Below are 17,137 nucleotides of genomic sequence, written 5' to 3'. Positions count from 1 at the left end.
GCGCTAGCGCACAGATGAAAGGGGCGCGGTTGACATTCATTTTCGGTTTACATTTTCGGCTGGATTTTTTATTTCGGCCCGAAACCGAAATTTCGGTGCACCCCTACTTTTAACGTTGGCAGAACGTTTTTGGGAACGTAAAGAACTTTCAGGGAACGTTCTTAGAACTTTTTTCTGTTAGCTGGGATAAAACTAGGATCAATATCGGACCGGCATTTGAAAGGAATCTACGAGATTTCAAGCTGGATGCAGAGCTTGCCACATTTCTTCTCAACAGGTAATTGTGCTTTATCAACCATTGATTGTATTTCGGAGTGTTATGTAAGTAATCTAAGTATTCTTGCTAAGTATGCGTTCACAATAATACTTTTGCACACGCGCTGACGAGAACGAACTCTGAGGGAGGTTGCTCGGAGGTAGTGGGGGAGGGACATGAAAAGGTAAACATTTGGAAACTGCTCAATCCTCCAGAGTTGCCGGCGGCAGCTTCACACCTGTTGTATCTGAACACGTCTGACAGAGTTAAGTGATGTTGAGATATTGAGTTTGGTTTGTGATGGTATTGTTGAGTACACATCTGTATGTGTTGTTATCCTGATATTCAACCTCCAGATATAGAGAGAGACTGATGTTGAGATCAGACACACTGATGCTGGACAATAAACTGTTTCCTTTATACCAGGACAGACTCACATCTCTCACATTCATCACTGAACACAATAATGAACAGTTTGAACATTGTGTAAAGTCTCTGGAGATGACAGGAACAGGGAGACGAGCTGGAAAACAAACAGGAAGCTTCTCAGTATAAGTGAATTTTTAGTTTTCAAAGTAAAAGCTTTTTATGTAGAATAATTTTTAACTGCAAATAACTAGATGTTAAAGGTTGGAACCCAACAATTTAGGAACCTTTATTTTTAAGAGCTGATATACAACCAAATACAACATGAGATCAATTTCCTATTTGGATCCTAAACTAACCAACAATTTAGGAACCTTTATTTTTAAGAGCTGATATACAACCAAATACAACATGAGATCAATTTCCTATTTGGATCCTAAACTAACACAGTCTCTCTGTCCAGACTAAAGATTCATCTCTCATCTCATCATCATTAATCTGAATTCATGCTGCATTACTGAAGTCTACTCTGATGATCTTTGAATATATACTGTGAGATAAATCAATAACAAGCATTCAATAGAGAAAATCCCAAAAACTCCACTCACCATAGACAACTTCTTTCACCCTGAAGCTATTTTGGAGATTTTCGCCTGGATTTGGCCTACCCAATTTCAAAAGCTTCCCATATTCACATGCAGAGGTTTACATATGTAGTGAAGTGGCGTAAAGCCCAGGTGCTAATTGGTTAGTTTCTTTTAAATGTGTGAACCAATCATGGCATGTTTCCCAATGTGTAGGAGTTAGTGATTACTCATTCATTTGGTGGTTTGGGCTGGGAAGTACCTACAACTACATTGTCATCTGAGTTCAGCCCTGCCTGTGACGTATACCCAAATGCAGGAATTGTGGTCGCCTGTATGATGGATCACCAATGTTATTTTCTTTTGTTATTTTGTATGTGGTCGTGTATGTTTAATTGTGTATTGAAATTGTTCACATCTACAAAGTGGGAGATATTGCCTCATTTTGTGTACACAATTTGCTGTGTGGAAATTTTGTGGTGTTTTCACGAGTGTATTCTTATATTAAGTGTGTGGTGACTCTCCGACCCCTGCAGGCGATCTCCCCTTGTAGATGTGATTTTGCTTTTTGTGTAAACTTCAACAATATCAAATATATTTTTTTCTACACAGTAAAACCCCCAGAGTTAAATCAACTCTGCTGGTTGTACATATTGTCCCAATCTTACAGAGAGTTAAAAGTAACTCTGAAGTTGAGTTAAAAGCTGCAATCAGTCATTTTATCCTCTCTATCACCATCTCTGTTTGAAACCTAAAATTGCATTTGCATCTTGCTTGTGGAGTTGTTTTCTTTACTTGGGTTTGGATGTTTGCTGTTTCATTTAGACTCACCATTGTTGTGCTCGGTGGGTGTTTTGGTGGGACTGGACTCTTAGTTCTTAGTTAGTTTTTCCAACTGCTATAATTTTGTATGTTAAAGACATGTTATGTTATAGCAAAGAAAAAACAATACTGCAATTCCATAGTGATTTTTAGTACATAAATTCTAAACTTTGTCAGCATTGTCAGTCTCACACAATTAATGGTAAAGAATACTTCTGATAAGTGTGCAAAAACTACACCTGCACATAAGTTTTCTAGATGCTGATGATGTTTAGACTTTATGTGCTAAACACCACTACAGAATTGTGCTGTTGTATTTTCCTTGCTATAACAAAACATGTTTAAAGAGCCACACAGATCCAAAATCGAAACTTACCTTTCTTGCAGTGTGTCATGAAGCTGTCCATCAATGTAAACAACTTGTAAAGTAGTTGAACCAAAAAGTGCATGATTAATAAAGTTATTGGCTTCAAAAGTAGGGAGTCGACTCTGAATCGCTGAAACGAGTCGTTATAGGGAGTGAGTCTTCTTCCTGATATTATCCACGTCACACAAACTTATCCACGTCACATGAGATACTAATCTCTGCCTACATCCTTGCCTGCGGGAGAAACGAAAACTATGACCCGCCCACAGCTAGTTTGTGTGTGAGTGTAAACATCAGCTCAATAACAGCTGTGTTTTCAGCTTGTGTTGTTTTCACTACCAAAGGAGACTTTTTCAAGGAGGGATATACTAAACGTGTCTGGCTGTGAAGAATCAGTGGTTAAAATTAATTTTTAGCGGAGGGATTTAGACGTTTGGCAATGAAAGATGGTTCAGTACCCACTTTATTTGGAACAACATGCGTCTCCTAACCACAAACTGTAAGTATGATTATAGCTCCATACTTGCTTAAAAGAGTGTAAAATATCTATATTCGTTTTTATTGCTTGGATTAATGATGAATGATATCGTTGTTTAAACTCTAACTTATATACTGTCAGAGTCACGATATAAAGCGGTTTTGCTATGACCCGGTAAGTTTACATAAATGCTTAAATGAGTGTAAAATTGTTAGTTTCAATCGTTGTTTGTATTGTTTGGATTAATGATGAATGATGTTGTGTGTTTAAACTGTTAATTTACTGTCAGAGAGTCACGTTAGCAAACGGCTAACGCATGCTCATTTACGGTTTTGTTATGACCCGGTTAGTTTACATAAATGCTTAAATGAGTGTAAAATGTTAGTTTCAATCGTCGTTGTTATTGCTTGGATTAATGATGAATGATGTGTATTGATGTTGATTATGTCTTCTCAGTAAATCATGTTAGCACAAGGTCAATACATGTTGCACTGTTGTTGGTCTGTGCCACCGATCTGTGGTCTGTGAGACTGATCTGTGATCTGTGCAAAGACATTGTGTCAGTTGACCAATCAGAGCAGAGTAGGCTACTGAAAGGTGGGGTTTAGGCAGACTGAGTCGTTGAACGGCTTCATACGAATCGTTTGGGGATCTCTGAGAAATGGAGTAATTTTAAATTTATATTTTGAAAAATTACAGTGTTTTTTGACCATGCATGCATTTAAACCTGTTGTCCGGGACTTATAAATAGTGATAGGATGCTTAAAATTGTCATCTTACTGACTCTTTAAAACAAACATAGTTATAGCAGTTGGAAAAATTAGCAACTAAGAGTCAAGTCTTACTAAAACAACAACTGATCACAATAATGGTGACTTTAAATGAAACAGCCAACATCTAAACCTAAGTTAAGAAAATAACTCTACAAGTTAGATGTAAAATGCTATTTTAGGTTTCAAACAGAGATGGTGATAGAGAGGATAAAATGACTGATTGTAGCTTTTATCTCTGCTTCAGAGTTACTTTAAACTCTCTGTAAGATTGGGACAATATGTACAACCAGCAGAGTTGATTTAACTCTGGGGATTTTGCTGTGTACCTGTTGTCTATGAAAAAAATTATATTTTGGTAAATTATTGTTTGTCTTTCTCACCCCATTCTTGACCATTGGACCTGTGTGTCTTTAAGATTTCCCGGGTATCCCGGTGCCGTAGTTGGGACATTAACATATCAAAATTCGTAGCTCACTGCTTGTACATCATTATGCCACACATGCAAAAGTTTGGTATCATTTTACAGGACACCCTTTGAAATTACATAAAACACTGTTGAAAGTGCTAAACATGGTTGTATGTGATGTCAGTCCTCTAATAAACACAAAAATAAATAGGCGCTTTTTGACGTTTTTTTTTCTAAAGTTTTTATTTAAAAGTGTATAACTCTGGCCCTGGGTGCCTCAGCTACCTGCAGACAGTTTTTTGATTCCAGCAATTGTCAGCTTACAGAGGAAAAATTAATTTTTTCTCTATCATAATCTATGCAAAAGTTATTTTACTCCAACTGAAGGAAGGAATAATACCCTTTTTGTATACAATTTCTGCCTAAAAACATTTGAAGTGTCCCCATAACCACATACAGTGGAATAAATGCAATTTCTTTATATCATTTTAAAGAAAAACCTTTGAAGTTACAATAAAACTGCTGTTTGTGACAAATATTGTTATTTATGTTGTTTTTCATATGATGAAACACCAAATTTTCTTTTTTATGTTGTAAACACTGTCTCTGATAGTGTATAACTCTGGTTCTGGGTGTTCTAGCAGACTGCAGACAGTTGTGGTTGTTAGCAGCAGCAGACAGTAAACACCCAAAAAAAAGAATAATCTCTTTAGCATGTCGCATTCAAAAGATATTCTTATTTTACTGAAGGGTGTGAAAATACATTTTTCATTTAAATATTTTTTGTTTTGCACATATAATAAATAGCAAGGGATTATCCATGCACACAACCAAAGAAAATGCTGTGAATGCACTAATTGTTTAGAGTAGGACCTAAGAGAAAAGATGGTGTATCATTTGTGGCTATCTGTGCTATCTGAGGCAGCTCACGCTCAAGTTTCCCATATGTTTACAAAAGACCATTTTTTACCTTATTATTCATTCATCGATTGTTGGATATGTGTTGATAATAGAATGAAAATAACGATGTAGCCTTATTCCTGAGAATGAGAGCTTTCATTTGATATAAGACTTGCCCATGTTTGTCATATTTGAAAAATATGAAATATGTGAATATTAAATGATATAAAAAATATGGGGGTGGGGGGTAATAGTGTAAATTAAGTGTAAATAACTTTCTTACACTAAAAGATATGTCAAAGTGATGCATATCTGCAGAAAGTAGAGACTCTAAGCTTTCAAACAGTATCTCATATGTGGTACTGGGGTCCATGACAGACCATTAAAAATTAAAAGAATATTTTATATTAAGTCAAAATAGGCTGATCAAACTAAAAATAAACATAAAGAAAAACTTTATAACAAAAATTTAAATGTTTATAACTTACAAGTCAGACCACAGAAGCACAAACAGAGATAAACACACATGAGAAACATTTTCTTCAACACTCCACACAGTGATGCTATCAAGAAGAGTTGTGTAGAGATAAGTTCAGATGTATCATTGGGTTATATAAGATAAGATGTAAGTATTGTGCAGAAATAACACAACTGGGTGCTCTGATGATGATGTGAGAATACGTGTCGAGATCGTACTTACAAATTTGTGAAGCAGTTTTTATCTCACAGATTTTCACTTGCCCCACCAAATAAAATGTGTCACATATTTAAAATTATAATTTAAAAGTCAAATATACCCTTTACACCATGCACGCTATGTGTTGTCTGCTTTTCTCATGTTCCAACAAAAAAGGTTACCAACTTGTCTGCTTTACTTGGAAACTGACGGCAAATTGTGCAAAACATTGCATTGTTTCTTTTGTTGTGTTTTATCCAAGTAAATGTCTGCTTCCAAGATGTTAAATTACGTTTTCATTTTGCCTCATAATTAGAGGGCACTGACGCCATCTTAACGTCTCTATGCTCTACCAGCTGATGTAAAACTTGACATTGCTGAGAAGTTAAAATGTTCCTTGATGGTAACAATGCATAAAAATACATACAGACAAATGGCCACAGCAGAAAATATATTTTAGTGACTGAAGGTGAAGCACCAGTCCTATCGGACTAGTGACAATACCGTTTACTGGCCTAAGCGTCTCTCATGCTGGTCCCGGGCCATCAGCCGGACCTTTATGTTCAGCCCTGAGTGTATAAACTTGTCTTAGAAGATGAATAAAATGTTTTGGGGGGCATGTGGGTATGGGGGTGGTCTGAACTCGGCAAACTTTTCTCTACATAACTAGATGTACTTGTTGATAGCATCACTCGAGTGACCCATCAGACCCCTGAAGTGTTGAAGAAAATGTTTCTCATGTGTGTTTTTCTCTGTTTGTGCTTCTGCGGTCTGACTGGTAAGTTTTAAACATGTTTTATTATTTAAAGTCTATTTTAATCATTCTTATTTTCAATCAGTCAAAGGATTTGCATTCACTTTTTTATAATTGAAGAAAGTAAGCAAAGACTAAACATTTAATATATGAATGTGTGAATTCAGAGATCTGTTTCCTGCATGCTGTTGTTTATGTCATGTCTTCCAGCATAATTAATTTTAAAAACAGAATTGTTACTAATGGCAAATACTACTAAGTTTGTTAATTTAGGATCTTGTGACACCTTATCTCTGCAGGTGTGTTTGGTGATGAAGTGAAGTCAGTGTCAGTGATGGAGGGAGATTCTGTTACTCTACAAAGTAATATTACTAAACTACAGACAGATGATATAATACTGTGGAGGTTTGGACTTCAAAATACTTTAATAGCCAGAATCAATGGAGAAGCCAAAGAGATTTCAATATATGATGATGTTCTTGATGGGGGATTCAGAGACAGACTGCAGGTGAATAATCAGACTGGAGATCTCACCATCACAGACATCACAACTCAACACACTGGACTTTATAAAATGATCATCATCAGCAAACAGATGATCTCATACAGATTCAATGTTATTGTCGATGGTGAGTAAAGATTTAGAAAAAGTTAACTGGAAGTAAACACAGACGCGTTGTATTATTCCAATTAGATTTGATGCTTTTTTTGAAAGTGTGTCAGAATGATATTCATAACCCAACACAAGTAGTTGTGTTTCGTTTTTACCAAATTTTGTTGATTTTCTAAGAGTCACTGCTTTATGTTCTCTTTCTTCAGACAAATAATCGTACCAAAAAATACAAAGCATTGCGTTGAATGAATTAAAATACAAAAGTGTGATAAAATTGTCACGGTTAATCCATGTCACATCTTGTTTCTGTTCCAATTGTTGTCACCTGGACATTCATTCATTAATTACCTGCCTCATCACACCTGTATATCATTTAGTCTGTGTGTTTATACCCCTGTCTGTGTCCCACTCACTGCTGGATCATTGTCGCTGATTCCATGTTTGTTCCTGGTCTCTGTTTGAGTGTTCCTGTGTTACCTGCCCGTTGTTTTACTTACCTGCCCGTTGTTTTACTTACCTGCCCGTTGTTTTACTTACCTGCCCGTTGTTTTGTCATTAAATGTTACCATTTCTTGTGAACTCCGCAATTGTGTACTTACTCCTGTTACCAGTCATGACAAAAAATGCCTTATTGGAGAAGGAAGAAAAATTGTACTCCGGACACGAGCAACGCAACAAAAGATCATAGAAGTCATGATGTGGTGCGGTCCACAACAAATCTGTTGCTCGCTTGCGTCCGGTGTAGAAGCGATGTTTTGTCAAATTATAACAAAGAAATTTAATCGTGACATATACTTAAAGTTTGTTTAAAATAAGACCTTCATTCTCTGTTTTTTCTGGGGTGCATTTAACAGGTCCCAAAAAGAGCAAAATTGCTACAGGAGATTTAAAGCCGATGAACGATGCTTCGCCTCATAACTTGTATTTGGCTGCATGTTAGTTCACTCATGTCTGAAAGTGTATTTGACAGACTTAATGCAGCGCTGCAAGAACAGACGAGATGAGATCAAAGTACCGTGACAATGATTGAAGAAATAATACGACCATCCAAAAAGCTTGCAGTTCTCTACTCTTTCTTTGTAAATATCTAAGTATTGTTTGATATATAAGAATTTATTGGTGTGGGCTCTCTGTCACGCATGAAAGCCCTCTGCTTGTGTATCCTCTGCATTAGACGAGCGAATGTCTTGTCAATTTAATTAATTTTATTTTTGCCACAAAAAAGTCAAGACTATAATTTATGCCTACCTTTGACTAAACATATTTAGTCTCAGACGTGCGCTACTCCTAGTTGGTGCAAATGGAGATTTGCACTCTTTTTATATTTAAAGAAAATAAGCAAAGACTAAACATTTAAATATGAATGTGTAAATTGTTTTCAGTAGCCTTTTATTTATTTTTACATTCTGTTGTTTTTAAATCATGTCATGTCGTCCAACAGAACTGATTTTAAAAGCAGAATTGTTTTTCGAAGTTTCTCATTTTTAAAACTACTTCTAAGCTTTAAACTTTAAGATCTTTCATCTGTGACAAAATCTTATCTCTGTGTCTGCATGTGTGTTTGGTGATGAAGTGAAGTCAGTGTCAGTGATGGAGGGAGATTCTGTTACTCTACACACTGATATTAAACTACAGACAGATGATCTGATACTGTGGAAGTTTGGACCTCAAGAGACCCTCATAGCAAGAATCAATGGAGAGGCTAAAGAGATCTCAATTTATCCTGATGTTCTTGATGGGAGATTCAAAGGCAGACTGCAGGTGAATGATCAGACTGGAGATCTCATCATCACAAACATCACAACTCAACACTCCGGAGATTATCAAATATTTATCAGCGGCAAACAGATCATCTCATACAGAGTCCATGTTACTGTATATGGTGAGTAAAGATTTAGAAAAAGATCACTGCAAGTAAACACAGATGTGTTGTATTATTCCAACTAGATTTGATGTTGTTGTCTGAAAGTGTGTCTGAGTGCTATTCATAACCCAACACAAGCAGTTGCGTATTCTTTAATGAATTTTTGACAGCTGTCAGATGTGACCCTCAATGTTCCCACACAGTAAAATCCCCAGTGTTAAATTAAAAATTAAAAGTGTTTATATAATCCACACCAAGATTGGTGTTAAAAAAACACTAAATCAGTGTTAAAGTTAATAAGATAATGAAGTGATTGAGTCATTAATAGTGAACACCTGCTGGTCATTCCGTGTCAAATCAACTCAATTTTGGAATTGTTCCTGTCTTAAAATGTTTATTTTGTTGACTCTTTTTCTGGAGAAAGTAATACTAAAATGAGGAAGAAAGCCAAATTATTAAATGCAATAGATGAAATCACCATAGTTAAATGAACACTATCATCATCTCTGTTTAAAAAACTAAAATTACAACTTGCTTGCCAAGTTACATGGATGATAGGTTGAACTTCTAAAGAACTGCTGAAAATCTGGTTAATAAAGTAAGTCACCATTGCTCCGATTAGTGTTTCCTTTAGTTGGGTACTTGGGTCTTGAAGTTTGGTGATAGTTTTCTTCTGCTAATTGTGGCAGTGTGGTTATAAAACACATCTATTAAAGCAGAGGAAGATGAGAGAAATGAAGTCTGTAACTCATACTATGTTAATTTTATGTAAGTATAAGTCTTGGGATTCAATGATATCATAAAAAAGTAATCACTAAATATAAGTGTTTAATTTATGTTCTGCCAATCCTGTGAATCTCCCATGAAATCCAACAGTGCTGTAAAAGTCCACATACCCTGAAGAGTTAAATATTGTTTACCCAAATCTAATCTGTGGTGTAAGTCAGACACACTGAGACATCAACAATCAGCCTATAAAACACAATCATGGTGACAATCAACAACAAAGCTTCATGCCGCAATGCATGCTGGGTACCAGGATTGTAGAAATGTCATTCATAACTCCCATCATGCATTGCAACATGACAAAATTTTAACAACTTTCTTACCATTAACTGTCACCATCGTTGAGATTTGTATCAGAAATCATGAAGTCTCTCTTAAGCAGAAAACAACAACAACAACAACAAACACAACAAAAAAACACTAAAGCACTACAGCAGTCTCATTCAATACAATGTCATTTGGATAGAGCTTTTCTATATGCCTGTTTCTTTATAATTAATTTGTGATCAAATGTTTCAATGATTTGTAGAGTAGAATATAATCAAAATAAACTGAGAAGGTCTGGAAGGTTTCCCTCTACATGAAGCAATGAACAAGTGGTTTTACTAAAACATTGTTGCTATTGCTAAAAGAGGAGAGTTAGATCAGTAAAGGGCAAGGGACAAATGCCTAACTAAAGGAAACACTAATCACAGTAATGGTGACTTCAAATGAACTCATAACAAACACAAACTTAAAGGGGTCATATGATGAAAATGTTAGCATTGCCACTTTGTAGGTTTGAGCAAAAATGTGTCGTTTTGGGTGTGTTTTTAAAAATGCAAATGAGCGGATGAAGTGCAAACACTGATCACAATGATGGTGGTTTATTGTAATTGAAACTCTATTGTGCTGTCAAGTCCAAAAATGTGTCGTTTTGGGTGTGTTTTTTAAAATGCAAATGAGCGGATAAAGTGCAAACACTGATCACAATGATGGTGGTTTGTTGTAATTCAAACTCAATTGTGCTGTCAAGTCCAAAAATGTGTCGTTTTTGGTGTGTTTTTTAAAATGCAAATGAGCGGATAAAGTGCAAACACTGATCACAATGATGGTGGTTTGTTGTAATTGAAACTCTATTGTGCTGTCAAGTCCAAAAATGTGTCGTTTTGGGTGTGTTTTTTAAAATGCAAATGAGCGGATAAAGTGCAAACACTGATCACAATGATGGTGGTTTGTTGTAATTCAAACTCAATTGTGCTGTCAAGTCCTTCTTTTCTCTCTCTTTCAGAGTTCAGATTAAGGAGGCGGTATTATTCTAATAAGATATCCTTATGACCATGGGCGAGGCTAGCCCTTTTTTAGGGGTGCTTCAGCACCCCTAAAAAGGAGCTCAGCACCCCTAAAACTTGGGGCAAGAAATTTAATTATTCTAAAATGTTCGTTCGTCTTTGACCAGGTTAAATAATGTCCAAAACATACTCCGTAGTTTGTGGTTTAAAATGTATAATAAGGTAGAAAATGAAAACCTCCTTGCTTAGCAAATGGTGTCACCCTCTTCTACTTCTCTGTACCTGCATCGCTTAGCCCGTCCGTCATTCAGCGTGAAACACACGCAGAGTGAGAATCAGTTAGTGTTGTGATGCAACTTTTTTGTTCAAATCTTACAAAATGTTTACGTTATGTTTATAATGAGCGAGTACATCACGAATCAATCTTTCAAGTCGTGTTTTTGTCTTATAATGAATCACCATGGTACACGTATAATAAGTGTTTATTTTCGGATTATTTAAGTCAGGCGGGTACCCGCGCGCTGCGGAGTAGCAAAGTACCTAGGTGACTCGTCCATAGACTTAAACGGAGAGAAGTAGCGCCGGTTACAATGTTCTTCCGCAAGACGCATGCAGTGCGTCTCAGTGGGTAGTTGCATACGTGTGTCTCCGTTGTTAAAGTTTATTGTATGATTTATCATTAATTTGAGACTTATTTTAACAATCTGGAGTCATGTAAACATGACATCACGGGCGTATTTTCTGGTGAGTCGTCATGAAAACATGGCGTTTGGAACAGAGTGAAAACAAACTACATATCACTATACCACCAGTAGGCTACCGGTAAGTTATGTGTGAAATCACTAACGTTAACTGTCTTACTATCAAACTAGACAATAAATATTTTTTTAGTTTGTCACATGTAGACTAATATGAAGGTGATAACGTTTTTAATCCTTAGTGCAGGAGTCACAAGTGTTTTGTTTTAGACATATAGTAAAGGTAATGGTTCAATTAAAGGACTGTTAAAAGAAAAGCTGCAAATTAACAAACTATTAATAAACCTACCATATGTTGTAGGCATAAAAGTTATAAATTAGGAGATTTGTCATTTTGACAAAGGCAGACGATACACTGTATATTCACATAAAGCCATACCCACACTGCTGGTGTAGCCCACCTTTTGTCCTGAGACTTTAATATGGCATTAATGGCAAAAATGTGCTAGCTCACCATTAATTAGAAATAAAAAGGTTGGCAAAAAATGCATCTGAAAACTCACCAGATTGATGCTTTAAAATATGTAATTTAAAAAAAATTCTAAGGGGGAGCATGCTCCCGGACCCTAGAGGGGTAATATTCTTCTCATCTTTTTCACCCCTGACCCATTTTCATGCCGGAAAGGTCTCCAAAAAATCTTTATTTTGGAGTTAGTTGAACCAATGTTAAAATGAAAGCTATTTTACAATATACATATTATTGGTTTCTGTAGGAAAAAAGAGCGGGTGGTGGCAGCGGGGCTCATTGGGTGCTCAGCACCCCTAAAGCTCTAACCCTAGAATCGCCTCTGCTTATGACATCATAATGAAAGCCAAATTTCAATGACCTGTTTTTGCTCACACCTACAAAGTGGCAATGCTAACATTTTCATCATATGACCCCTTGTAATCAGTGTTTGCACTTCATCCGCTCATTTGCATTTTAAAAAACACACCCAAAACGACACATTTTTGCTCAAACCTACAAAGTGGCAATGCTAACATTTTCATCATATGACCCCTTTAAGATTTAATGTGACACATTTTGTGATAAATGTCTATTTGACTTGTGAGAAATCGCGTCAGAAAGAAGATTTGTCTACTAAATCACGCGTGTGGATGCTGGAATAGTTGAGCACTTGTATTTTGTTCTGACAGCTGTTTAGAAGTTAAACTTATCCAACTAGAAAATAACTCAGCAAGTTATCTTTTTATTTTCAAACAGAGATGCTGATAGAGAGGCAAACATGAAAGATTGCAGCTTTTGGAGGCATACACCCAACAGTATTCATTTATTGCATTTAAAGGGATACTTCACCGATTTAGCATTTAGCTTTGTATCTGTAGAAACCCGGCAGTATTACTGAATGACCATGTTTCCCTCCATCATTTCCCCCTGAGAGGAGAGATATCTGCATTTTGGTTCTGCAAAAAAGTCCTCCGATGATGCAAAAATCGTCATATTACATCATCGGAGGACTTTTTTGCAGAACCAAAATGCAGATATCTCTCCTCTCAGGGGGAAATGAGGGAGGGAAACATGGTCATTCAGTAATACTGCCGGGTTTCTACAGATACAAAGCTGAATGCTAAATCGGTGAAGTATCCCTTTAAAATAATTTGTCTTTCTTTATTATTTTAGTATTTTCTCCAGAAAACGAGTCATCAAAATAAAAATTTAGAGACAGGAAAATGTCCAAAATGTAATTGATTTGAATGACCAGCAGGTGTTCACCATTAATGTCTTAATCATCACTTCATTATCTCATTAACTTTAACATTGATTCAGAGTTATATTTTTAACACCAGTCTTTTTTAACACCGATCTTGGTGTGGATTATATAAACACCAAATAGTGTTGATTTAACACTGATAGAGTTAATTTAACACTGTGGATTTTCCTGTGCATAGTAAACATTATTGAACCACACATGCTCTAGCTATATTATATATTAAAGGGGACATATTATGAGATTTTTTTTAAGATGAAAACTAAGTCTAAAATAGGTCTGAGCAAAAGTGTGCCGTTTTGGGTGTGTCATTTAAAATGCAAATGAGCGGATGAAGTGCAACCACTGATCACAATGATGGTGGTTTGTTGCAATTGAAACTCAATTGTGCTGTGAAATATTTTATCTCTCTCTTTCTCTCCATACTAAATGGTTGTGCTGTGGTTGGATAGTGCAGATAAAGGGGGCGGTATTACCTTATTCTGACATCACAATAAGGGCCAAATTACAACGACCTATTTTTCATATGCTTGCAGAAAATGGTTTACCAAAACTAAGTTATTGGGTTGATCTTTTTAACATTTTCTAGGTTGATAGAAGCACTGGGGACACAATTATAGCACTTAAACATGGAAAAAGTCTGATTTTCATAATATGTCCCCTTTAAATAGTTATATTTTGTCAATGTTTAATTTATTAAACACTGGCAAGTCGCCCCATTTGAAAAAAAACACAGTTCTCTTTCTGTTCTCAGTTCTCTTTCTTTGCTGCATCATGAAGTCAAACAAACTTTTACTAACAAACCAGAGAACAGGAACAGAAATTCAAGAAAGTGTGGAGGACAGAATCACATTTTTCTGAAAGTTGTTTGCTACGCCTCTATAGCCTAATAGTGAATAAGTTGAACACTAATTATGATACATTAAATATCTACATTTTTTAAATTACTAATAAATTCTGGGGATAAAGAAAATGAAATATATTTAAAAAAAAATTATAAAACAAAAATGTATTTTAATTGAATAGCGCAGGAATGGCCCTTCAGGTTGAGTTGTAATGGTGGTGTCTTCACTTTAATGGGGGTCCAGGACAATGAGCCCATCTTGATTTAATAACTCAAATAATGTTAGGGGTTGGAATTCAAAGTTGAAAAAAATGCTTTAATAACTCAAATATTTATGATAATGTAAATTTATTTTTATTATTAAATTGAAATTATTATTTAATGACTTATGGTTTATTAAAGACAAAAAGTCATGTTTCTCAGCTCTGCCCGTTTCTGTCATCACCTTTAACTCTTTACAATGTTCATCATCATCTTCAATCTCAAACTGTTTAGTATTGTGTTCAGTGTTGAATATGAGAGATGTGAGTCTGTCCTGGTACAAATGAAGCAGTTTATTGTCCATCATCAGTGTGTCTGATCTCAACATCAGACTCTCTCTACCTCTGGAGGTTGAATATCAGGATACAAACACATACAGATGTGTACTCAACAATACCATCACAAACCAAACTCAACAGTTCTGCTTAGAAATGACTTTATTAAAGATAAATTAACGTGTATGATGCTTTTTTAATGTATTAGAAGTTTCCTTTTAGATGAATCTTGTAAAAGTGGCCTTATTGAAATAAACTCATCTGTTTGTGTTTTTTTCCTCAGGCTTTGGCCATTATTTTGAAGCTGTGATCCGATTGGTCCTCTCTGCTCTGGTGGGTGTGGCTGCGGTTTCCATTTTGGTTTATGACATCAGATCGAGCAGAGTTGAACAGAAGAAAAGATCACAGACACCATCAGAATACATTTAGTGATGTTTTATTAGTAATCAGTTACATTATTATATAACCACTATTTTTTTCTGTTCCTCTTTAATTAATTTAAAATAAACGCATGTTTAATGAACCTGCTTTAAAATAAAATGAGAAATCAATTTAATAATTCAAACATAAAAATGCAAATAAATAAATGAGTTCAAGTTCAATATCCATCTGTATGTCCATGGTCCTGCCAGACTCTTAACTCATATACACTCTAAAAATGGTTGGGTTAAAAACAACCCAATTGGCAACCCAGCGCTGGGTAAATATTGGACAGAACACATGCTGGGTTAAAGTAACCCAACACGTTGGGTAACACATTTTAACCCAGCAGGTTGGGTTGTTGAGAAAACCCAACATGTAGTCATTTTAACCATTTATGGGATTAATATTCTGGGTTTTGGGTTATTCTTGCTGGGTTATTTTTATCATGTGCTTTATTGTAAATCAAGACCATTGTTAACAGCAAATAAATGTTTATTTGATTGCAAAATAACTACAAACTCTTACATTTTTACAGTTGTAAGTTGCAAAATCATTTAAAGGACTGCTTACTGACCCAAGTATAAATATTAGGGATGCACCGATAGGATTTTTTTGGGCCGATACCGATACCGATTTAAGCAGACAACTTCTGGCCGATACCGATGCCGATACCGATATTAAACACTATACAACACTATACAGTTGGTCTATTAGCTAGTTTATTTCTGCATCAAATTATTTTTACTGAACATGGATTGTATCTAATTAACATTCAACTGACCAACATAATAAGAGGCACAAATTAAGCTAAAACAAATATAATACGACAACAGGACAACCTTCAAAGGTGGTTTTTGCTATTCAGCATTTCTTTTATTAACAACATTAACTCATTTTTTTTTACATATAATGGATTTCTTTAATAAACATAAATAATGCCATTGCTTTAAACAGAGTATAAATATTGCTACTTCAACAAAGTTGGACTTCTTGCCCCACTAAAGTGCAGTCTGTTTCTTTTATTGTCCAAGACATTTGAGCCAGCTTAACAAAGGTTTTCTGTCTGTGCTTAAGTATAGTGCACACTAGGGCTGGACCAGAATGTTCGAATATTCGTTCCGTTGGTTGACATTAGATTTTCAGTTTTGAGATTCGAATATATATATATTTTACAGCGTTAATGCAGAGCTTTTGCCAAGCAGGAAGTGCGCTTCACGCTCCAGCTCTATAGGTGGCGCAGAGAGACCAACATCCATAGCCAACAGCCACCAAACTTCACCAGTGCAAGAGATCAGAAAGAGATCGCCTCAAAGCGGGCTTCCTGCTTTGGCATTCACACTAATAGTGTTGTAAATAACGTTCAGTTTTTTGCAAAAACTGATTGATTTGCTTCACAAGACATCAATATGTCACACGGAGTTATGGGGGATTACTTTTGTATTAGATATACATGTTTAAAGTGGCGGATCGGTTGGCTTGCATGACGGAGCACTGGGGTTTCTGCAAAATATCTTCTTTATTGTTCTACTGATGAAAAACATATTGGATGGTGTAAGTGTTAGTAAATAAACTTGATTTTAAAAGTATGCTACCGTTTTATTACAGTTTGTTGAACTTCATTCATTCGTTCATTTATTTACGTTGTTTTATTTAAATGGGCTAAGTTACCCTTTACGTTATCAGTAATTACTATGCTTCTAATTTCTTATACGGGAGTGTTTGTTTGTTAGAAAAATGTTAGGCTAACGTTACCTTATTAAAAGTTTTGCTCGTGTTTTGTTTCACTAATGCTGATCTCGCAGCACGCGTGACAGGCACGCCGCTACACGCACACAGATTCCTGCCTTTATTAAAGAGAAAAATATGTTCAGCCCCTCCTTCCGAAGCTTTGAATATTTGATTTGATTTCTACTAGAGCTTTGAAGCTCAAAAAATGGTATTCGGAACAGCC

This window comes from Misgurnus anguillicaudatus, chromosome 23, assembly GCF_027580225.2.
Source record: "Misgurnus anguillicaudatus chromosome 23, ASM2758022v2, whole genome shotgun sequence".
In the NCBI taxonomy this organism is placed as follows: Eukaryota; Metazoa; Chordata; class Actinopteri; order Cypriniformes; family Cobitidae; genus Misgurnus; species Misgurnus anguillicaudatus.
The sequence above is the reverse complement of the archived record's forward strand: the minus strand, read 5'-3'. Positions refer to the sequence as shown.